This window comes from Balaenoptera ricei, chromosome 1 (assembly GCF_028023285.1).
Source record: "Balaenoptera ricei isolate mBalRic1 chromosome 1, mBalRic1.hap2, whole genome shotgun sequence".
In the NCBI taxonomy this organism is placed as follows: domain Eukaryota; kingdom Metazoa; phylum Chordata; class Mammalia; order Artiodactyla; family Balaenopteridae; genus Balaenoptera; species Balaenoptera ricei.
In genome coordinates this window covers 153,242,742-153,267,497 of record NC_082639.1, presented here as the reverse complement: position 1 = coordinate 153,267,497, position 24,756 = coordinate 153,242,742, and the positions used below count along the sequence as shown (strand labels likewise).

At 42.0% G+C, this 24,756-nt stretch overlaps 1 long non-coding RNA gene across 9 annotated transcripts in view; it reads left to right on the top strand.

The window, feature by feature from the left end:
* LOC132374652 (uncharacterized) overlaps positions 1-21,927 on the top strand; it is a 56,969-nt gene extending 35,042 nt beyond the window's left edge. For 3 of the 9 annotated variants that reach the window (XR_009505712.1, XR_009505716.1, XR_009505711.1), the window contains exons 6-7: positions 19,413-19,622; positions 21,227-21,926. This is a non-coding gene — a long non-coding RNA (uncharacterized LOC132374652). Of the gene's footprint in view, positions 1-2,279; positions 8,980-12,308; positions 13,676-19,412; positions 19,623-21,226 lie in introns of those variants that run through there. The other 6 variants (XR_009505717.1, XR_009505713.1, XR_009505710.1 and 3 more) reach the window with 6 other exon arrangements.
* The last annotated feature ends 2,829 nt before the right edge of the window (positions 21,928-24,756 follow it).

Here is a 24,756-nt window from a genome sequence, read left to right as displayed (position 1 = left end):
CATGTTCCTGAATATAGACAATCCTAAGTAATCTAAAGAAATAAATAAACTACTAGAATAAACAAGTTTAGCAAGATCAGTATAAAAAAATCAATTGTATTTCTATATGTTAGCAATGAATTGTACAACAATAAAATTTAAAAAACAATTCCATTCCCATTAGCATCAGAAAGAATAAAATATATAGGAATAAACTTAACAAAAGAAGTGCAAGACATGCATTTCTGAAAGAAATGAAAGAAGATCTAAATAAATTGAAATATTCTATGTTCATAGATTAGAAGACTCAATATTGTTAAAATGGCCATTCTTCCCAATTTGATCTATAGATTCAATGCAATCCCTACTAAGGTTCCAGCAAGATTTTTTGTATAAATTGACAAGCTGATCCTAAAATTTGTATGGAATTTCAAAGGACCTAGAATAGTTAAGATGACCTTGAAAAGAACAAAGATTGAGCACTATTCGATTTTAAAACTTATGAAGCAACAGTAGTCAAGATAGTGTGGTACTGGCATAAGGATAGACATATAGATCAATGAAACAGAATTGAGTCCAAGAATAAACCCTTACATTTATGGCCAGTTGATTTTTGACAAGCATGCCAAGGTAATTCAATGGGAGAAATGACAGTGTTTTCAACAGATGGTTCTGGGACAATATCCATGTGCCAACAAAACAAAACAAAACAAAACAAAACAAAACTTAAATCCTTACCTCATGCCATATGCAAAATTTAACTGAAAATGGATCATAAGTTTAAATATAAGACCTAAAACTGTAAAACTTCTAGAAGATGACAAGCAAAATACTTTTGTGACTTTGAATTGGATAAATATTTGTTGGATATGACAAGAAAAACATGATACATAAAAGAAAAATTAATAAATTTGACTTCATAAAAATTAAAAACAACTGCTCTTTAAAAGACACCATTAAGGAAATGAAAAGACAAGCCACAGACTGGGAGAAAATATTTGTAAATCATATATCTGATAGAGGACTTATATCTGAATATATAAAGAACTCTTACAATTTTTTTTTTTTTACAAATTTTATAATAAGAAAACAAATAATCCAGTTTTTTAAATGAATGAAATATTTGAATAGACCTTTAACCGAAGAAAACATACAGTGGCTAATATGTACATAAAAGATGCTCCACAACATTAGCTTTTAGGGAAATGCAAATGAAAACAACAATGAGATGTCACTACACAGCCACTAGAATGACTATCATGTAAAAGATTGATGATACCAAGGGTTGGCTGGTAAGGAAAGGGAGAAACTAGAACCCTCATATTTTGCTGGTGGGAATGTGAAATTGTTCAGCCACTTTAGAATACAGTTTGGCATTTTCTTAAAAAATTAAACATAAACTTACCATTGGGCCCAGCAATTCTATTCCTATATATCCATCCAAGAAAAACATAAATATATGTATACACAGACTTATATGTGACTATTCACAGCAGTGTTACTTATAATAGGCAGAGATTGGAAACAATCCAATTTCCCATCAGGGGACAATGAGGGAAAAACACTGTCCTTCCACATGCAAAAGACATTTTACCCCTCTCAGCTTTCATTGTTTTCTTTTTTTTTAACCCCTCTACGTTTTAGTTTCTTCATCTGAAAAGTAATATTAGAAACTTCTGCCTGAGATCTAAAATATCTGAGTAGAATTTCTAATATTCCTGGGTCCAAATACCTGGTTTTAGTGAAAGTAGAAACAAAACTCAAGTTCATAATATTTCCTTGTTAGCATAGGTACAAGTATGATGGTGACATTGATTAAAATACAAAAATAAACTACTGTATTTTCCAACTAATGGGGCACAATATTCTTGTAAAAACGAAGCAAGCTTTGGGCAGTTCTGTTGTCCTGGGCTTTCTTACTTTTCTTTTTTAGCAATTGCTGACTAGGAAAGTAGAAACCAACATAGAGAGGGGAGAAAGAATATCTAGAGTGTGAGTGTAAAGTGTGATTGGGATTGTAGAGATACAGAGATAGAGAACAACGTATATGTCCAGCCCCTCTGTATTCCAGGGTGTTCACATACATGCCGTGAACTGGGAAATTGGCATATTCCATAAATTGAGGGGTTTATATTTTTATTCTCATTTTCTAAATTGAGCATGCTATATATACGCTATAGAGGTGGTCATTTAAAAAAGCCATCCCATGGGTTAGATGTTTAAATGCCTTGTATGGAATTAGCAGAGCACTATTTATGTCATTGATAACATTTGTTGATACCATCATCTCCATTTTTCAGCTGAAGAAACAAATTCAAAATGGTTGTGAGTTCAGGACTGAGTGATGCACCCAGAGCTGGCAGCGCTGGAAATGAAAACCCAGAGCACCTTTACTACTATCTGATTCCCTGCTGAGACTCTTTTAAATGAAATTCACAATTTCTAATAGGGAAAGCAGAGGCTGTAGGAGGAAGAAGGTGGTCCAGGTGGAGTCTTTACATTCTCTCTCTCTCTCTCTCTCTCTCTCTCCCTCTCTCTGGTTCTGGTGATCTGGGCATTCTGTTCTGTTCCAGGATCATAATGACTCCTACAACAGTCCAGCCCCTTTGGGATTTGAGGGGACTACAGCTTTTAGGCCCCTATTTCTTGGTCAGTGCTTGACTGAACATTAGAATCACCTGGGGAATATTTTAAAAATCATCCCCAACAGGCCACACCTGAAACCAGTGAATTAAGCTAGGCTGTCCTGCAACGGGACCGAGGCATCAATATATTTTAGAGCTCTCAGGTGATTTCAATGTGCAGCCAAAGTTGAGAACCACTTCCTCTAGGTCAGTACTTCTCAAACTTAAAATATTACTCATCTAGGGATCTTAAATGCAGGTCTCAAGATGGGGCTCAAGATTCTGCGTATCTAGCAAGCTCTCAGATGATGTCTCTGATGGTGGTCTGACTACTACACTTTAGGTAGCAAGAATCGAGACTACAGCAGTGATTCACAAGCCATCAAACCACTAGGGAAACTTGGAATAAACAGAAACATCAGTGCCTCACTCCAACCCATTAAAAACAACTTCCTCTGTTGGGTATAATTTTTGTTGTTTATGGACCTCTTGAGATGAACAAATCACCGCCAACAAATTCCAAGTAATCCAGGCAGCCTGAGGATGGATGATACATGTGACCCTACTGCCTCCTAAGATGTTTCAAGCCTGTTTACCCTGTGTGGTCATGACATCTAAGAAAGAGCACTTACTTCCTTAGCTGAGGGTGATCCATAACCTGACCCACATAGGATGTAGACATCTCCTTCTGGACTTGGGAGACCTGAACTATGTAATTTTGGCCAGTACTCTTGAACTCTCCATGCTTTAGTTACCTTCTCTTTCTACCTCCCCCCTCCCCACAGCCCCTGTGTCTCATGGAGGTACTATGAGAGTAAATGACACAGGACAAGGAGTTGGGGTGGAGGTGGAGGGCAGAAAAAGGAGAATCACATGACAAACGATGTGATGAGAGTTCGTTGTCCGGACTGTCCGGCTCTGGTTTGGCAGTTCCTTGCCAGCACAACTTCTGCACTGGATCCACTTTCCCGCCATCTGACCGTGCTTCTGGGAGAGGCCCCCCTCACTGTGACTCGGAGTTTTGTGGGGGCCAGGCGTCCAAGAGGATTGAGGTTTGCTTGATACGTGGCATGTGCGAGACTCCTGAGGATGACTCCAGAACTGTGGGCCTCTGGCATCCAGGTCATTGAGGGACTGGAAGACTGCAGACTACATTCCCAAATCCATTGCCAGCTGGTCTAAATATGGGATTTATTAAGATATATACCCAAGAGTGGAATTGCTGGATCAAACGTCCTCTCCACCAGGAAGCCTACACAAGCCCCAGAACCAACCTTACCCACTGGGGGCAGACACCAAAAACAATGGGAACTATGAACCTGTACCCTGTGAAAAGGAGACCCCAAACACAGTAAGTTAAGCAAAATGAGAAGACAGAGAAATAAGCAGATGAAGGAGCAAGGTAAAAACCCACCAGACCAAAAAAATGAAGAGGAAATAGGCAGCCTACCTGAAAAAGAATTCAGAGTAATGATAGTAAAGATGATCCAAAATCTTAGAAATAGAATGGAGAAAGTACAAGAAATGTTTAACAAGGACCTAGAAGAACTAAAGAGCAAACAAACAATGATGAGCAATACAGTAAATGAAATTATAAATTCTCTAGAAGGAATCAATAGCAGAATAAATGAGGCAGAAGAACAGATAAGTGACCTGGAAGATTAAATAGTGGAAATAACTACCATACAGCAGAATAAAGAAAGAAGAATGAAAAGAACTGAGGACAGTCTCAGAGACCTTTGGGACAACATTAAACATATCAACATTCAAATTATAGGGGTCCCAGAAGAAGAAGAGAAAAAGAAAGGGTCTGAGAAAATATTTGAAGAGATTATAGTTGGAAACTTCCCTAACATGGGAAAGGAATAGTCAATCAAGTTCAGGAAATGCAAAGAGTTACATACAGGATAAATCTAAGGAGAAACATGCCAAGACACACATTAATCAAACTATCAAAAATTAAATACAAAGAAAAAATATTAAAAGCACCATGGGGAAAGCCACAAATAACATACAAGGGAATCCCCATAAGGTTAACAGCTGACCTTCCAGCAGAAACTCTACAAGCCAGAAGGGAGTGGCAGGACATATTTAAAGTGATGAAAGGGAAACACCTACAACCAAGATTATGCTACCTAGCAAGGACCTCATTCAGATTTGATGGAGAAATTAAAATCTTTACAGACAAGCAAAAGTTAAGAGAATTCAGCACCACCAAACCAGCTTTACAACAAATGCTAAAGGAACTTCTCTAGGCAGGAAACACAAGAGAAGGAAAAGACCTACAAAAACAAAGCCAAAACAATTAAGAAAATGGTAGTAGGAACATACATATCTATAATCACCTTAAATGTAAATGGATTAAACACTCCAACCAAAAGACACAGACTGGCTGAATGGATACAAAAACAAGACCCATATATATGCTGTCTACAAGAGACCCACTTCAGACCTAGGGACACATACAGACTGAAAGTGAGGGGATGGAAAAAGATATTCCATGTAAATGGAAATCAAAAGAAAGCTGGAGTAGCAATTCTCATATCAGACAAAATGGACTTTAAAATAAAGACTATTACAAGAGACAGAGAAGGACAGTACATAATGATCAAGGGATCAATCCAAGAAGAAGATATAACAATTATAAATATTTATGCATCCAACATAGGAGCACCTCAATACATAAGGCAAATGTTAACGGCCATAAAAGGGAAATCAGCAGTAACACAATCACAGTAGGGGACTTTAACACCCCACTTTCACCAATGGACAGATCACCCAAAATGAAAATAAGTAAGGAAACATAAGCTTTAAATGACACATTAAGCAAGATGGACTTAATTGATATTTATAGGCCATTCCATCCAAAAACAACAGAATACACTTTCTTCTCAAGTGCTCATGGAACATTCTCCAGGATAGATCATATCTTGGGACACAAATCAAGCCTTGGTAAATTTAAGAAAATTGAAATCATATCAAGTATCTTTTCCGACCACAGCACCATGAGGCTAGATATCAATTACAGGAAAAAAACTGTAAAAAATACAAACACATGGAGGCTAAACAATAGGTTACTAAATAACCAAGACATCGCTGAAGAAATCAAAGAGGAAATCAAAAAATACCTAGAATCAAATGACAGTGATTTGACCCAAAACCTGTGGGATGCAGCAAAAGCAGTTCTAGGAGGGAAGTTTATAGCAATACAATCCTACCTCAAGAAACAAGAAAAATCTCAAGTAAACAACCTAACCTTACACATAAAGCAATTAGAAAAAGAAGAACAAAAAAAAAAATACAAACCAAAGTTAGCAGAAGGAAAAAAATCATAAAGATCAGATCAGAAATAAATGAAAAAAACAAAGAAAAAAAAAAAGAAAGAAATGAAAAAGAAATGAAGGAAACAATAGCAAAGATCAATAAAACTAAAAGCTGGTTCTTTGAGAAGATAAACGAAATTGATAAAACATTAGCCAGACTCATCAAGAAACAAAGGGAGAAGACTCAAATCAACAGAAGTAGAAATGAAAAAGGAGAAGTAACAACTGACACTGCAGAAATACAAAGGATCGTGAGAGAGTACTACAAGCAACTATATGCCAATAAAATGGACAACCTGGAAGAAATGGACAAATTCTTAGAAAAGCACAACCTTCTGAGACTGAACTGGGAAGAAATAGAAAATATAAACAGACCAATCACAAGCACTGAACTTGAAACTGTGATTAAAAATCTTCCAACAAACAAAAACCCAGAACCAGATGGCTTCACGGGTGAATTCTATCAAACATTTAGAGAAGAGTGAACACCTTTCCTTCTCAAACTCTTCCAAAATATAGCAGAGGGAGGAACAGTCCCAGAATCATTCTACGAGGCCACCATCACGCTGATACCAAAACCAAACAAAGATGTCACAAAAAAAGAAAACTACAGGCAAATATCACTGATGAACAGAGATGCAAAAATCCTCAACAACATACTAGCAAACAGAACACAACAGCACATTAAAAGGATCAAACACCATGATCAAGTGGGGTTTATCCCAGGAATGCAAGGATTCTTCAATATACGCAAATCAGTCAATCAATGTGATACACCATATTAACAAATTGAAGGAGAAAAACCATATGATAATTTCAATAGATGCAGGAAAAGCTTTCGACAAAAGTCAACACCCATTTATGATAAAAATTCTCCAGAAAGTAGGCATAGAGGGAACTTACCTCAACATAATAAAGGCCATATATGACAAACCCACAGCCAACATCATTCTCAATGGTGAAAAACTGAAACCATTTCCACTAAGATCAGGAACAAGACAAGGTTGCCCACTCTCACCACTATTATTCAGCATAGTTTTGGAAGTTCTAGCCACAGCAATCAGAGAAGAAAAAGAAATAAAAGGAATACAAATTGGAAAAGAAGTAAAACTGTCACTGTTTGCAAATGACATGATACTATACTTGAGAATCTATACTTGAGAATCTGCAAGATGCTACCAGAAAACTACTATAGCTAATCAATGAATTTGGTAGAGTAGCAGGATACAATATTAATGCACAGAAATCTCTTGCATTCCTATACACTAATGATGAAAAATCTGAAAGGGAAATTAAGGAAACACTCTGATTTACCACTGCAACAAAAAGAATAAAATACCTAGTAATAAATGTACCTAAGGAGACACAAGACCTGTATGCAGAAAACTATAAGACACTGATGAAAGAAATTAAAGATGATACAAGCAGATAGAGAGATATACCATGTTCTTGGATTGGAAGAATCAACATTGTGAAAATGATTATACTACCCAAAGCAATCTACAGATTCAGTGCAATACCTATCAAACTACCAACAGCATTTTTCCCAGAATTAGAACAAAAATTTGCAAAATTTGTATGGGAACACAAAAGACCCCAAATATCCAAAGCAATCTTGAGAAAGAAAAACTGAGCTGGAGGAATCAGGCTCCTGGACTTCAGACTATACTACAAAGCTACAGTAATCAAGACAATATGATACTAGCACAAAAACAGAAATATAAATCAATGGAACAAGGTAGAAAGCCCAGAGAAAAACCCACACACATAGGGTCACCTTATTTTTGATAAAGGAGGCAAGAATATACAATGGAGAAAAGACAGCCTCTTCAATAAGTGGTGGTGGGAAAACTGGAGAGCTACATGTAAAAGAATGAAATTAGAACACTGCCTAACACCATACACAAAAATAAGCTCAAAATGGATTAAAGACCTAAATATAAGGCCAGACACAATAAAACTCTTAGAGGAAAACATAGGAAGAACACTCTTTGACATAAATCACAGCAAGATCCTTTTTGACCCACCTCCTAGCGAAATGGAAATAAAAACAAAAATAGACAAATGGGACCTAATGAAACTTAAAAGCTTTAGCACTGCAAAGGAAACCATAAACAAGACGAAAAGACAACCCTCAGAATGGGAGAAAATATTTGCAAATGAAGCAACAGACAAAGGATTAATCTCCGAAATATACAAGCAACTTATGCAGCTTAATATCAAAAAGCAAACAACCCATTCCAAAAATGAGCAGACCTAAATAGACATTTCTCCGAAGAAGATATACAGATTGTCAGCAAACACATGAAAGGATGCTCAACATCCCTAATCATTAGAGAAATGCAAATCAAAACTACAATGAGGTATCACCTCACACCGGTCAGAACGGCCATCATCAAAAAATCTACAAACAATAAATACTGGAGAGGGTGTGGAGAAAAGGGAACCCTCTTGCACTGTTGGTGGGAATATAAATTGATACAGCCACTATGGAGAACAGTATGGAGGTTCCTTAAAAAACTAAAAATAGAACTACCATATGACTCAGCAATCCCACTACTGGGCATATACCCTGAGAAAACCATAATTCAAAAAGAGTCATGTACCACAGTGTTCATTGCAGCACTATTTACAATAGCGAGGACATGGAAGCAACCTAAATGTCCATCGACAGGTGAACGGATAAAGAAGATGTGGCACATATATACAATGGACTATTACTCAGCCATAAAAAGAAACGAAATTGAGTTATTTGTAGTGAGGTGGATGGACCTAGAGTCTGTCATACAGAGTGAAGTAAGTCAGAAAGAGAAAAACAAACACCTTATGCTAACACATATATATGGAATCTAAAAAAAAATGATTCTGAGGAACCTAGGGGCAGAACAGGAATAAAGACGCAGACGTAGGGAATGGACTTGAGGACACGGGGAGGGTGAAGGGTAAGCTGGGACGAAGCGAGAGAGTGGCATGGACATATATACACTACCAAATGTAAAATAGGTAGCTAGTGGGAAGCAGCCACATAGCACAGGGAGATCAGCTTGGTGCTTTGTGACCACCTAGAGGGGTGGGGTAGGGAGGGTGGGAGGGAGACACAAGAGGGAGGAGATAGGGGATATATGTGTATGTATAGATGATTCACTTTGTTATACAGCAGAAACTAACACACCATTGTAAAGCAATCATACTCCAACAAAGATGTAAAAAAAAACAAAACTCTGTGATGAGCTCTGTGCTAGTACAAAGAATGGGAGCTCCAAAGTGCCATGAAGTCCAGACACTGCTAGGGGGGGCAAAGGACGAACAGTTGCCCAGGACAAAGCAGAGGAGTCTCTTTGTCTTTGAGCTCTGATGCCTCCCTTTATACTCAGTGACCCTCATGCTCAGGCTCTTCTCCCCATGATTCCCCAAGGACCAAAGTGACCTCTCTCATAGTCCTTCCAGAATCTCTCCACTTGATTTACTTTATGGAGGTGGATGCCTCCCAGCCTGTCCCAGCCATTTGCGTTTGACAGACGTATATTAGTGGTACAAGATTGAGCTATGAAATGGAGCAGGTGTTTTATGTGGCTGCAGTCAGATTTCAGTTGGGGCTGTAGTCGTCTGAAAGCATGATTGGGCTGGACCACCAAGATGGCTCCCTCACATGGCTGGCTGTTGAGGCTGGCTGTCATCTGGGAGCTCATCTGGGGCTGTCAACCAACATGTGGCCTGTCCATGAGACTTGAGCTTTTCACAGCATGGTGGCTTATTTCTGAGGGAGAGAGAGTGTTCCAAGGGCAAGCATTCCAGGCAGAAGTTACAAGGCTTGTGATGACTACCTTCGGATTTCCAGGATGTCACTTTTGCTTTATTCTATTGATCAAGTCACTATAGTCAGCCTACTTCAAGGGGAGGGGAATTAGACTCTATTTCTTGATGGTGTGTGACAAGACCACTTTGTAAAACAGCATGCTGGATGGGTGATATGGTTGTGACCATCTTTGGAAAATGGATAAAACTCTATAGAACCCTACCTAAAAATGTCAGCTCCCTGCCCTGATGCTTCCCATGTCCCTTTCCTGCTTTATTTTAAAAATCTCTAAGAATACATAGCAAATAGTAGGCACTCAATATGACAACTAATTCCAAAATACGTTGAGTGACTTATCAATCAAATAATAATATCTCAGGTGCTGTAATCGGCACAGGCGCTGTGCACCTAGTACAGTGCTTTGCCCTTTTAGAGCCTCAATACATGTGTGATGGATTACCAAACTTAAAAATGCGTAGAAAATAAAAACATCTCAGTGCCTAATAAAAACCAGTCACTGTCAAGAGCTTAGACTATAGCAGCATTCAATTTTCCTACAGTCTAACATTTCATACATTACACAGCCCTAAACCACTGTTTGTTTGAAGACTTTGGTCTTTCATACTTTAGCTGAGAGCCAGTGACTTCGATCTGTCATACAGCGGCAGAGCCACTGGGAAAAATGGCCTGCGCCCAGCCAAAGCCACAAAGCAGAGTGTTTGCGGACCAAGGTCTATGGCATCAAAGAAAGCTAGGTGGTCAGGTTGGGGTGCCCCCCCTCAGCTCAATCCTCTTAGCCCTGAGGGACTTGGGATGGGTATTGGGAGGTAAAGCACCTCTTTGTGCCTCCCATTTCCTCACCCTTTTCTCAATGGACTTTGCCTATGGCCTTTGGAAGCTAGGTCTTCCCATTGGATTCGGCTTTTGTATGTTTAAGTAGAAAAACTTTTCCCATGCTGTGTTCAAAAACATATTATCTTTATTCTTAACTTAGTTTATGGTTTAATTTTTAGTATTGAGATCAGTAATCAGTTTGGACTTATTCTGATATATACTGGAAGAGAATTTTAAAAATCTTTCCCAAATGTTTACCCAAATGTCCTGACACCATTTAATAATCTATCCTTTCCCATTGATTCATGATGCCATTTTTATCTTATACTTTTTAGTGGTTTTGAAGCAAGAGAACAGCAAATCTATGTTTTAGAAAGAGTACTGATTGCAAGAGATAGGAGCAGCATACTTGCTGCTAGAGCCACATCAGATGTTAATTTGAGAAACACAAGGTGTTGGTCGGTTTGGAGCCTTTCCTCTGGGAGCGGGCACTGGTGCTGGGGTGGAGGGGCAGGGGAGGTTCAAGCAGAAAAGCTGAGCTCACAGTGTGGTCTGTGGACTTCCAGGGTCCAAGGCGCTTTCAGCGGCTCTGAGAGGTCAAACACATTTTCACAAAAATACTAAGAGGTTATTTTACTTTTTCACTGTGTTAACATTTGCACTGACAGTACAAAAGCAGCAGTGGGTTTTTACTTACCAGCAGTTTTCTGCTGATAACTTAGCATGAATCAAGGCAGTGGCACCAAACTGTGCTAATAACAGTCATTGTGTTCTTCACTGTCATGCACGCACAGTAAAAGAAAGAAAAAGGAAGAAAGAAAGCCAGTTTCAGGAAGAATGCTCTTGATGAGGCAGTAAAAAGCATTAATTTTATTAAATCTCCATCCTTGAGTATTCATCCTTTTAATATTCTGTGTGACAAAATGGGAACTGCACATAAAGCACTTCTGCGTGCTGAAGGACAGTGTTTTCTCAGGGAAAAGCACCGTGTGTTTGTTTGAGTTTCAAGCTGAAATAGCTGCTTTTTCACGGAACACCACATTTGCTTCAGGGAAGGACTGACAAACATGGTTACCCAGCCTTGAGTATTTTCTCTTAAATGAATGAAGCAAGCTTGTCACTTCAAGGAAATAATCTGGCTGTATTTGTTGCCACTGACAAAATATGAGTGCTCAAGAAGAAATCAGAATTTTAGAAAACCTGTATCCACTACTCATTTTCCTCCTTTTTCTTACATCATGAGTTTGACAGTTTCCCTAAACTTAATGACTTTTCAGATGAGATTAATAGTGATATTAATGAATATGGATTTTTAAACATTGTATAATTAAGTGAGTTAACTTTTTGAAGATCTGCGTAATTCAGTAGACCAGTATTTTTCAGATAATTGGTGCATGATGTTACAAAGTCATGCATGGGTAAAAGAGCCATTTAAAGTGCAAGATAGGCTATTGGATTTTAGCATAACAGCGTATGAAAATTGATAGGATTTCAGGTTCCACATTGCAGCTAACATTTTTGTTATTTGAATTGTGGGCAATTTATTTGTTTTTAACTGTAAAATATGCATAACATAAAATATGCATAACATAAAATTTATTAACCATTATTAAATGTATAGTTGAGTTGCATTAAGTACATTTACATTGTTATGCAATTATCACCACCCTCCATCTCCAGAACTTTTTCATCATCTCATACTGAAATTCCATTCCCATGAAACAATAACTCCCCATTCCCCTCTCCCACCAGGATCTGAAAAAGCTATTAAAATATGTCCCCCTTTTCTGGGACTTCCCTGGTTGTGCAGTGGTTAAGAATCCGCCTGCCGATGCAGGGGACATGGGTTCGATCCCTGGTCCGGGAAGATCCCACATGCCGTGGAGCAACTAAGCCCATGCGCCACAACTACGGAGCCTATGCTCTAGAGCCCGCGAGCCACAACTACTGAGCCCGTGCGCCACAACTACTGAAGCCCGTGCGCCTAGAGCCCATGCTCCGCAATGAGAAGCCATCACAATGAGAAGCCCATGCACTGCAACGAAGAGTAGCCCCCACTTGCTGCAACTAGAGAAAGCCCGCGTGCAGCAACGAAGACCTGACACAGCCAAAAAAAAGAAAAAAAATGTTTCCCTTTTCTAACTATATATCTGTGTGAGGCTGGATTTTCTTCATATACTTCAATTTAGACAACTTATCACAACAGATTGAATGCAGAAGCTGATGTAAGGAGTGATCTGCATTAGTTTCCCATTACTGTGTAAAAGATATCCACAACCACAGCAGCTTAAAACAACACGCACTTATCAGTTTCCAGGAGTCAGGAGTCTGGGTTCAGGTGAGCTTCTCAGAGTCTTTGCTCAGGGTCTCACAAGGCTAAAATCAAGACATTACCCAGAGGTGCAGTCTTACCTGAGGTTCAGGGATCCTCAACCAAGTGCGTTGGTTATTGGCCGAATGCAGTTGGCAAAATTTGTAGCACCAAAGTCCCTGGCTCACTGTTGGCCAGGGACTGCTCTCAGCAACCAGAGGCCACCCACAAGTCCTTGGCACGTGACAACATTGGTCCTTGCCTCTCACAACACTGCAGCTCACTTCTCCAAAGCCAGCAGGAAAATCTTACTCCAGGGATTTCCCTGGAGGTCCAGTGGTTAAGACTCCGCACTCCCAATGGAGGGGGCCCGGGTTCTAACCCTGGTCAGGGAACTAGATCCCGCATTCTGCAACTGCAGATCCCACATGCCACAACTAAGACCTGGCATAGCCAAATAAATAAGTAAATATTTTTTAAAAACCCTTCAGTCTGCTATGATGGAGTCTTGTATAATATAGTGTAATCACGGGAGTGACTATATCCTCACCTTTGCCAGATTCTTTTGGCAAGAAGCAAGTAACAATAAATGGAGTATGACCTTTAAAAATTGTGAATCACTAGGTTGTACCCCTGAAACTTATGTCATATTGTACATCGACTATACCTCAATAAAAAAAAGAAGCAAGTAACAGTTTCTCCCTCATTCACTTGACTCATTGGGGTCACCTTAGGGTGTGTCCATCATTCCAGACATTAAAGATACGTGCAAAAATGTAAAACAATGCCACTCTTCTTCCTATTTAAAAAATGTGTAATTAAAAGTATGTTATTCATGCTAATATGTAATGAGTTTCTAGTTGTTATTTTAAATCAATTAGTAAAGCATTATACTTTTCAATTTAGTGTCTAATAAAGTAAATATTGATAGATGTAATCCACATAAACAACAGCTCTTTGGGCTCTTTAATAGATTTTAAGAGTATAACGTGTCCTGGGAGAACTGTTAATATAATTAATCCTAATGGCAAACAGATTATGAACACCAAATACCTGGAGTTTTCCAAATGCTTTTGCTGACCCACAGAAATACATGTTACGTTGTGACCCAGTATACGTATACATATGCATATACATATATACACAGATGCATAACCAAGGCAAAAGTTTCATGAAGTAATGCTTATTCTTATGTGTAGTGCACATTTCTACTCGATTGTTTGTCTTCTGAAAGTTCCTGGTCACAGTCCAACACACTGATTTCATAAACCACTCAATGGGTCAGGACCTGAAGTCTGAAAATTCTGACTGATCATTAGAACCACCTGAAAAGCATTTAAAAATACAGATTTCCAGGGCTAATAACTATTTATATGAACAGGCAAGGTCAAGGAAAGAGTGAATCTATGTTTCTCCTCCCTTGAAACACTGCTGTGAGAACAAGCCTGGGTTGTTATTTTTCTGATGATTAACTGATTTTGATCACCGAAGGACTGAGTCATGAGAGGTACACATTCTGTGTTATTCAGCATCAGACAATGAATTCTAAGCAGAAGTGTCTCCAGGCAAAGAGAAGAGGTTACTGAAGTGTCCAGGGCTGTGCTTCTGGCAGCTCTGAGTTTGCTACATTGTTCCTGGTGGGTAGGATCCTGCTGGGAAAGAATCAGTTTTCCAGGAATCCAGAGAAGTAGGTTAAAGTCACTGCCACAAAGGCGGGAGGACTCTGCAGCCGATGAGAAAGGGGTTCACGTTCTGGTATGACCTTGGAAAAGTCATGAACGATCTAAACCTCTGCCTCCTAATCCATAAAGTGGGAAGAAAAGTGCCTGTCTGGCTGTGTCATTTGTGAGGGTCAGTGAGGTGCTGGTGCCTGGCACACGCTGTGAGTGTCCCAAGACGGCAGGTGGTTTCCCTGCTGCCCTTGGCGGTGGTTTGCCATTTGAAGTTGGCCAAGTCACTGAGGTCCCGGGCACACTGGAAACAGTGCTGCTGGCTCGTCTACCTCCCAGGGTTGGTGTGAAGGTCAAATGAGAAAATGGACAGAAGGAAGAAAATGTGATGTGCCATTAAGAGGAGGCGCCCAGAACAGAGCTGGGGAACAGAACCTATGCCGTGGCGACAGGCCCTGGGTACCCAGAGGTTAGGTGAGCAGGCGCAGAGCAAGAGCACACACGCGCCACATGTCCCAGCAAGGAGCCTCTGAACATGTGGGGTGGGACGCAGGTAGTAACCCCCTTCTGGTTGCAGGCGCTTTGTGTGCCTTAATCTCAACTCATCCCACCACAACAATGTCATGGAAATATTACTACTCAAATGAGAAAACTGAGACTCAACCAGGGTGAATAACCGGCCACGGTCACGCAGCTTGTAGATGACACGGTAGATGCCCCACTTGTGCAGCTGGGAGAGGATGGGATGCTGCAGCAGCCGCTGCCCAAACTTGCCGATGGGGGTGCCCTGGCCGCTTGGGGCTGGGAGGGCCAGTGCACTGCTCACCCGTGGGGACCCAGCAGCCAGCTGGATGGGCCCTCTAGCTGAGCCTCCCATGACCACCAGGGGGCATTCATGGGACCTTCTGCAGATGAGGAGCTTGGTTCCCAGGACTGGCTTGTGTCTGAAGACTGCCCGGTGGATCAGAGTGTGACACCAGTGACAGCAGCTCCACCCTCCCATTCACCTTTGCCAGCTGCCTCACGGTCATGACACTAGTCACAAGAAGGGAAGAAAGGGTCAGTAGCTCCCCTCCCCAGCCACTCCCTCCCACCTACCAGATTCCAACTCTCTCTCTCTCTCTCTCTCTCATACAGCCTCATGAATAGTTTCTACAACAGACACCAGATAACTGTCATCCTATACAATTGTATTCTTTCAGGTTTATAAGAAACAGCGCTGATTCCATCATCTTCTCCATCTTTCCAGCTGCTATAAAATGGTATTTGCAGCACTCTTTACAAGATACATCTCATCTCATCTCCAAGCATCTCCTGATGCTGCTAAGCAAAGATGATAAACATCTATGGATAAGCAACCTTGCAACCATCTGTCTCTAACATAAGATAACATAGGTCATGGTAATTTCTCCAAAGTGCATCCGTCCTCTATTGAGATGAAACCATTCAGGCATGTGGTAAATTCAGATAGATTCAAGATGTGACAACAGAGAATTTCCTGAGTCCCCCAGAAAGAGTAACCTAAAACAGTGGTTCTCAGCCTTGGCTGCACAATGGAATCACCTGGAGAGCTTTAGAAAAACTGATGCCTGGGTCCCATCCCGAGTTTCTGATTTACTTGCTCTTGAGCGCAGCTGGGTGCCAGAGTATTTAAAAACTTCCTGGATGATCTGATGTGCAGCCAAGCTTGAGAACCACAGATCTAAAAGATTAGGGAAATGGGGCTCAAGAACAATGATTAAAGGACCAGATCTGGTTATTCCAGAGGAAGGAAGGTGACAACTGCTCTTCGGTGTCTCCCATCGACTTTCTGGTATCTGTGCTAATTGAAGGGAAGACTGTCATGAACACCTGTCAGATCTTACATTTGAAAGTTCTTTTATAGTTTGCAAAGCATTTGATCTTACTTTAACCTCTCCACAACCCTGGGAGGTAGGCAGGGTAACCATGCCTAGGTGAGAAACAGGAACCTCAGAGAGCTGAGTGATTTGCAAAGACATAAGTGGGAGAACCATTTTGCGAGAACCATTACCCAGAATTTCTGGCAGCCCAAAAGTCCAAACAATTTTATTTGCACTCTTAAACTCCTTTGTCCTCCCTGAGGCAGAACAAAATCTGTTCATGGGTAAAAGATAGGAAACCTTTTAAGAGAAGATGAAGTGACAGAGAAAAAAACCAACCAAAATGAAAAGTTCCTCAGGAAGCAGATAACAGGGAGCTGTCTTCATATGAGGGACAAAGAGCAGTGGTTATTGCTTTATTTTTTCCTGTGTATATAGGGCAGAAGATTAATATGGCAACAGAAGGTTAGATAAGCGAAGGAACTTTCTAGCTTTCTCATCCGTGAGCCCTTCAGCTGGAACCTTATATGTGGCCCTTGAAACAAGAATAAAGTGGGAGGGGGGACTGTGAATTACCTCAATATGGGATTGAAGGTAATATTAAGTTCTTTGAAAGAACTAAAATGATATTACAAGAGTCAGTAACAAGGAAAACCGTTTTAATAGTAAGCTATTCAAATTTGCAAAGAATAGGTCTCTGCGAGCTTTGAGATTTTAGGTTGCTCTCATTCACAGCTGGAGTAAACTTTGGAAGCTGTTTTTTTGCAAGAACATCTTACGTGTTTTCCCATGCACTTTCTTTTAGCAACAGCATCCCCCCTTTTCACTTCATGTGATCCTAGTGGAGCTGCATTCTGGTGCTCCAGGCCCTCAGGTGGGCTCATGAATCACCAGCAATGGTAACTGGTCCAAGGGTGGCATGCATCCCAAGGAGGTGCTATCACGGCGTGTGTTGGTCACAGATCAGTAACCCGAGCATCTGCAAAGAAAACCCCCAAATCTCAGTGGTTTAACAAATCAATGTGTGTTTGTAATTCACATAAGTCCAACGTGGCCTTCCATGTGGTCATTCAGGGACCCAGGCTCCTTTCATCCTGTGGCTCTCCTCTCTTTGGGAGCCTCAGAGCCCTCTCTATTCAGCTAGAAAATGGGAAAAGAGGACAGAGAATCACTTTGGGAAGGTTTTTATGGACGAAACGAGAAGTGGAGCCTTCCACATCTGCTCACACTCCATTGGCCAGACTCACTCACACGGCAGGGGAGGCTGGAACGCCATCTAGTTGTGATCCCAAGAGAAGGAAGAAGCAGGCTTGGCGACCAGCTAACCAGGCTCTGCCACAGGGCCTTTCTCTGGGATTGGTATATGGAGGTTGAGGTGCTAAACTGGGGTCATGTCAGCCTGGAGCACCAGCAGCCATCTTTCCTGGATGCAGAGGGGAAGTGTGACCTCCTAGAAGAAAAGTAAACCACCACACAGAGGGAGGCAGAGCCAGGAGAGGGAGAGCAAGAAAAGAGGAGGAGAAACGGGTCAGGGAGGAGGAGGAGGAGGGGAGGGAAGAGGAGGAGAGAGAATACATTCTGCTGCATGAACTTCCCTGGTGACTAACAACCCTGGAATTCTCAATTACGGATGCCGTCAGGACCACACAATTTGCAACTACATGAGTGCAAAATTAACCTAGGAACCCCTATTAAAAAATTATGAATTTCAAGACAGTGACAGCAATGCATTAAACCAAATAAGGGGCCTTTCTGGGTGCAGGGACCCGTATGACTGCACAGGTCACACACCCACAGAGCTGGCCCTGGGGGTTACAGATGCCCTTTGGTGCTTCTGCCAGTTTGATCTGGGTTTCTCTCACCATCAACTAAAGCAACTGATTGCCCTAGACTCTGTTCCCAAGAGGCTGTAAGCTCTCCAGTTTTGGAAATGATAAGAATTCTGCAGTGTGTTCATGAGTCCTAGGGTGGAGCTCTGTATACAGTGGATATCACTAGATGCTGATTGCCTGGAGGCAGTCAGTAGGCAGGGCCAGGCTGAGCTCTGGAGCTTTCTTTGGGTTCTAGGATTCTATGAACCTACCTAGAGATGTATATGTCTTTTGGCAAGAGATATGTTTCCCAAGTTTGTGTATACTTCAGTTCTTTGTAAATTAGATCCTATTTTTAGTACTTACTCTTTAAGGAACTCCATGGGGAATCGTTTTGTCAGGCCAAGAACCATTCCTTTCAGAAGCACAGATTCTCCTAAATCGAGTTTGCCTAAAGTGGGGCACACGCATGCTGTCACCTAACCCCCTGCTCTCAGTTCCACAATCAATGGCTGCTCCAAAGAACCATCTCCGAAGGCTCCAGCCCTGCCCCAATATCTCTGCATACCACCCAGCCCTCACCTCCAGACAAAATCAAGGTTTCACCAAACAGGTTGAATCACACATGTACCCCTCTCTCCGGCCCCTAATGGAGGTGACTGGATTACATGGCACTCTGTGGCTTCCCTTAGGGAAATGTTCCTGGTCATTTCTGTGTCATCTTCTGACTCCCAGAAAGAATTAATGTAAGCATTTATCTGGTCAACCTGACTAGAGCTGATCTAGGCCCGAGCACAGGGAAAGTACAGTATTTCTAGAGTCCTTCCCTGAACCTCTCTCTCCACAGAGAATCTGTTTCTAGGAAGGTCAAAATATTTAGTAGAAGTGTCTCTCTCAAGACCCACATTGAGCAAGGAAGGGCACTGGCAAAATAAGGGATTACAGTCGTCCCTCAGTTTCCCCAGGGGTTGGTTCCAGGACCCCCAGGGATACCCAAATCTGTGGATGCTAAAGTCTCTTATACAAAATGGCACAGTATTTGCATAAAACGTAACACACTCTAAATCATCTCTGGATTACTTATAATACCTAATACATTGTAAATGCTATCTAACTGCTATGTAAATAGTTGTGAATGAAAGGTAAATGCTGCAAAAATAGTTACCAGTGTGTGGCAAATTCAAGTTTCACTTTTTGGGAATTTCTGGATTTTTTTCCCCCAGATCCATGGTTGGTTGAACCTGGGGATGTGAAACCCATGGATCCAGAGGGCCGTCTTTATAGCACTCTGGATTCATTTCAAGACCACACACACGTAGATCATTTTGATCAAAAGTGCCCTTGGGAAATCTCACCTCCTCCAGGAAGCCTTCCAGAGTAATTCAGAGAAGAGTCAAAAGCTGTTTCGTCTTGTCTGTCTGGAACACCTACAGGTAACCACGCCCCTGCCCCGTCTCCTTTACGGTGACTACACATAGAGGCGCTCAGTAAATATTTGATGAATGAATGAATGATTTCTTAAGAAGTGTATTGACCACTTACTATGTGCCTGGCATATCTCAGGAGATACAAACTCAAGTCAGACATGGACCCCGGCCTCCCAGAACGAACAATCTAATGAATGATGTCCATACATCATAAACCCCTCAATTCTCACTCACAGCTTCACTCAGCCCCTGTCCTGTGTGAGCTCCAAGTTGGTGTTCACATGCACCCACGCATTAAGGCACATTTTAAAGTACGTACTCTGTGCCCAGAAGGTGGTGGAGACCAGAGATGAAAGACCTGGTTCCTGCACTTAAGAATTTCACAAACTACTGGAGGCAGTGGCCTGGCAGGGAGGTGGGGGAATGAACAGAAAACCACATACATTTCCACCACTGTGTGGTAAGTACAGTGATGAGGATTTGGGGGCTGTTCTGAGTGCACAGAGGATCTGTAAAGCTGCGAGGCAGTGAGGCATGTGGAAGGGAGCCTGGCTTCCACTCCACGTGGGCCACTTGCTTGTAACCTGAGAGAAAACATAACGCACCTCACCACAGGGTCACGAACAAATGAGATAAGGTGGGTAAACTGTGAAGGACCATTCAAATGTTAATTATTAAAGGAATTTTCTTGCTGACAAAGCCATTTCTGTCCATAGCAATATTGTTAGACTGGCTCATTTGAATAAAAGATGTATTTCTCCCATCCCTGAAGCTGCACTTTGGAGCAGCTTAATTTCCTACTGGCTTGATTTCTTTTCTACTAAGGAGAGGCTAACCTCAGTCCACTCTGCCCTGTGTTCCGGAGCCTGGATACTTAGTGAGAGCCTCGCAGAGGCCCAGAGCCCCAAGCAAGGGCCAGAAGTAGTTCTAAGCAGTTAGCTTCAGGACTTGGCTACACAGAGAGGAATGACTTGTTCCTGGAATGGAATTCTCCCCACACACCAAATGCTAGCTGGGAGGGGAGACCGGGCTAGAGAACTTCCAAGCTTGACTGCAGGGCTTTGGGGATGTTTCATTTGTTCCAGCAAGGGATTTGTAACTGGAACGCAACACAATCAAATGTGCTAGAAAACACTCCAACTTCTCTTAGCTTTTGAATGCCTTTCTCTGTAATACAAAAACTCTTGGACATTTTTAGAAACTTCAAAAAATCATTTTGCTATTTTTGCCTTGATTATGATAAAGTCATGGTTTTTAGTCAATGTTTTTATTTTTAGATTAGCATCTTACGAAATATAATAATGCTAATTTAATACAATAGGTAATAATATTCATATGGAAACAGATGCCAATTTCTCTATTTAACATATGAAGCAAGGTGTTAAACTGATTTAAAATAACTGTCTAAAAATGATTTGTTGTTGAATAAATTTTCAAATCACCTATTGTGTTTCGCTGGGGAACCACATGAATATTAAGACAGACTGAAATTTCACTACGTGTTGAATGATGGCATCAAAAACAGATAAAGTTTTTTCACTACCTACTATAGAATTCTTGAGATTTCCCTCGAGTTATTTTGATAAATTTTAGTGTTTTGTTTCTAAAAGGCAAGAAAAGAGGAGAAGGTTTTCAGTTGCTGTTTGCATGCGTGTCTCAAAAAATAAGACACATAGGGCTTCCCTGGTGGCGCAGTGGTTAAGAATCCGCCTGCCAATGCAGGGGACACGGGTTCGAGCCCTGGTCCGGGAAGATCCCACGTGTCACGGAGCAACTAAGCCCATGAGCCACAACTACTGAGCCTGCGCTCTAGAACCCGCGAGCCACAACTACTGAGCCCGCGTGCTACAACTACTGAAGCCCGTGCACCTAGAGCCCGTGCTCTGCAACAGGAGAAGCCACCGCGATGAGAAGCCCGCGCACCGCAAAGAAGAGTAGCCTCGACTCGCTGCAACTAGAGAAAGTCTGCGCACAACAACGAAGACCCAACACAGCCAAAAATAAATAAAATAAATAAATTTAAAAAAAAAAGACACATAGATGTGAAGAGTATTTTCACCAAATGAAAAGTCAAATTAGATATACTGTCTATATTGATTTTTGATGTTACTTTTCAGGGTATTAGAGAATTTTGCTTGCTCTGGAAGAACTTTAATCAAATGAAAAAAACAAGGATCTGAGTAAAGAGCATCCTTAGGCTAATTTGCAGAATTGTTATTTATGTGCAGCCATTAACTTATTGCATACTAACACTCATGTTTCATAAGCACTCTTTTAAAACAACATTTTATTGTGGAATTAAATAAACACTATATGACCAAGAATAAAACAGACTACAACTTTCTTGTCAATATGTGGGGCTTGATTAGATCCTCATTCAAAGAAATAAACTGCAAAGATCATTGGTTGGGAATAGAGAAATTTGAATATGGTTTGGGTATTAGATGATACTAAGGAATTACTGTTAATTTTGGGGGGAGTGATAGTATTGTATTGTAGTTACACAGGAAAATTTTCTTATTCCTTTGCAGTGTATCCTGAAGTATTCAGGGGTAAAGTATTATGATGTCTAGGATTTATTTTAAAATACTTCACCAAAAAATATAAAAGCAAATACGGCAACATGTTAATAACTTTTAAACCTTGGCGATGGGCATATGGAAACTCCTTACACTTTCCCCTCTACTTTTCTGTGTCTGAAAATATTCATAAGGCGAAACAAGTGAATAAAAAATAAACCACAAAGCAAAAGAAAATGTAATCGTGGAGTGGTCCCACACCCACTGGCTCCCTCTAGTGGCCAGTGGTGTTGAGCTGAGTGCAAACAGACTACCCAGTCTGGAGCGCTCAACACATCCCCTCCGACTGCCACCAACCACTCTCACACTCACAAGGAGGCTCTCAAACTGTTTTGTTCTTTCATTTGTTGTTATTGGGCTTGTAAGACTAGAAATTGAGGCCTCATTACTCCCTTTAATGACCTGAATCCAGAGGAGTAACCTCATGGGTTTGAGTGCCACCAGCTGGGATTACCTGCGGTAGGATGACTGGGGTCTGAAGCTGCTGGGGGTCTGTCTGAGTTGACTGAGGTGGGCAGGAAAGGCTTTCATGGGAGGCCACAATTTGTTTATACCAGTTGTTCTTGTTGTTACAATTAGAGTACACACCAGACAATAAAACTTAAGTGCAGAACTCCTGTCAGACAACCCACACATGTCACCAAAAAAGTGAACACAGCTTGCACCTACATTAAAAGCAATTGAATGAACTTATTTGTGTCTTAGAATATAGAAGATGTTTAAGGTGTGTATGTTTATTTAAGTGATTCTCAACTTTCACTGATCGTGTTAATGAGCCAATCAACTCCTTCATCATGATGGCGTTGGATGAGAGGTTTTCCACCATCCGATGATTCTCTGTCCAGATTTGAGTGAAAATATCCAAAACAAGATCATTAAAAAAAATTTTTTTCCACACTAAGCTTTGTCAGGGAATATATAGATTTTCCCCCTGTTGATTTGTCTCCTCCTGGCATTTTATTTAGACTAATATTAATACTCACTTGCATTTTCTGAGCATGCACTGAGAGTTGGGGGCAGACATGCCTGCACCCATCCCCCCACACCCAGCTTCAGCCCAGAGTGTGTGGGGAGGCCGCCTGGTCTTCCAGATTTGCCATTGTTGATCCACACATTGGATAATCCACATGCCCATCATCAAGATCTAACCGGTTAGGGGTTCCCTGGTGGCTCAGTGGTTAAGAATCCATCTGCCAATGCAGGGGACACGGGTTCGAGCCCTGGTCCGGGAAGATCCCACATGCCATCGAGCAACTAAGCCTGTGCGCCACAACTACTGAGCCTGCACTCTAGAGCCCACGAGCCACAACTACTGAGCCCACGTGCCACAACTACTGAAACCCACATGCCTAGAGCCCGTGATCTGCAACAGGAGAAGCCACCACAAAGAGAAGCCACCGCAGTGAGAAGCCTGCTCACCGCAACAAAGGGTAGCCCCCGCACACCACAACTAGAGAAAGCCTGCACACAGCAACAAAGGCCCAACACAGCCAAAAAAAAGAAAAAGATCTAACCAGTTAGAAATGGAAGGACAGTGAAACCTGTAAGGAGGTTCCAGACATTTCACTTCTGCGCCTTGAGGTCATTAGAGCTTTGGGCATCACTTTCTCTGAAGAAAGTCAAAGAGCAGGCACAACCAGAGAGAAGGGAGTCAAAGACCTGGCTCTCTGGAGCAGTGAGTCAGAAGGCCTTGAAGCTTAGCTTCTGGAGGCAGCTGCTGGGGACTGGCCACCTCCCATGGGATGACACTGTGGAGTGGCGTAATGGCAACCCACCTCTGTCCCCAGCTACTGCAGACCTTCACACCAGTGCCAAGGAGAGAGATGGGTCAGACCACAGGCAGGTGGAGATTAGCCACTGGACCTGTCCCATCAGAGTCCAGGACTCAAGGATTCAGGAGCAGAGACTTACATGGATGGGAACAGTCTCGCCACCCATGGGGATCTGGCTGCAGTGAATGGTGGCAGAAGCCTGACCCTCTCCGAGCCTCAGTTTCCTCATTCACTAGTTGAGGAGTGGACCTGTGATCCCTTTCACCTCTGCCCATCCACCAGGCTGTGACCCATCTGCGACGGTGAGACAGACCAGTCACCAGCAGAGAATGGACACCAGCCAACAGGTCCCTCATCATTACCCAGGGAGAGGGGGTGAATGGGACATCCCTAAATTGGGGTAAGAACTCATGACTTGGCAAAAGGCAGGACAACTCTTCCCATTCCAGACAGAAGCCGAAGATGGGGAGCGGGTGGTGGTCTGTCTGCCCGGACCCTGCATCTCTGCGGGGCGGGGAAGGGTCCGCTCCAGCCGACTGGTGCAGGGGAGCAGGAGATTGTCGCTGCGGCTCCAAGCCCTGACTCTAGGCCTCGTGGTCCGTGGGAGAGGGCGGGCAGGGAGGGGTTGCTCCATCTTGAGGGAGTGTCCCGGGATGGGGCGGTCTCTTTGGCCCCGCGTCAGGGGCAGGGCGATGGGGAGGTTGCAGGACCCGGGATGACCCCGGCTTATCATGCCCCCCACCCCCCCCAGCCCACAGGTGGCTCTGCTCCCGGGCAGGAGAGGCGGGG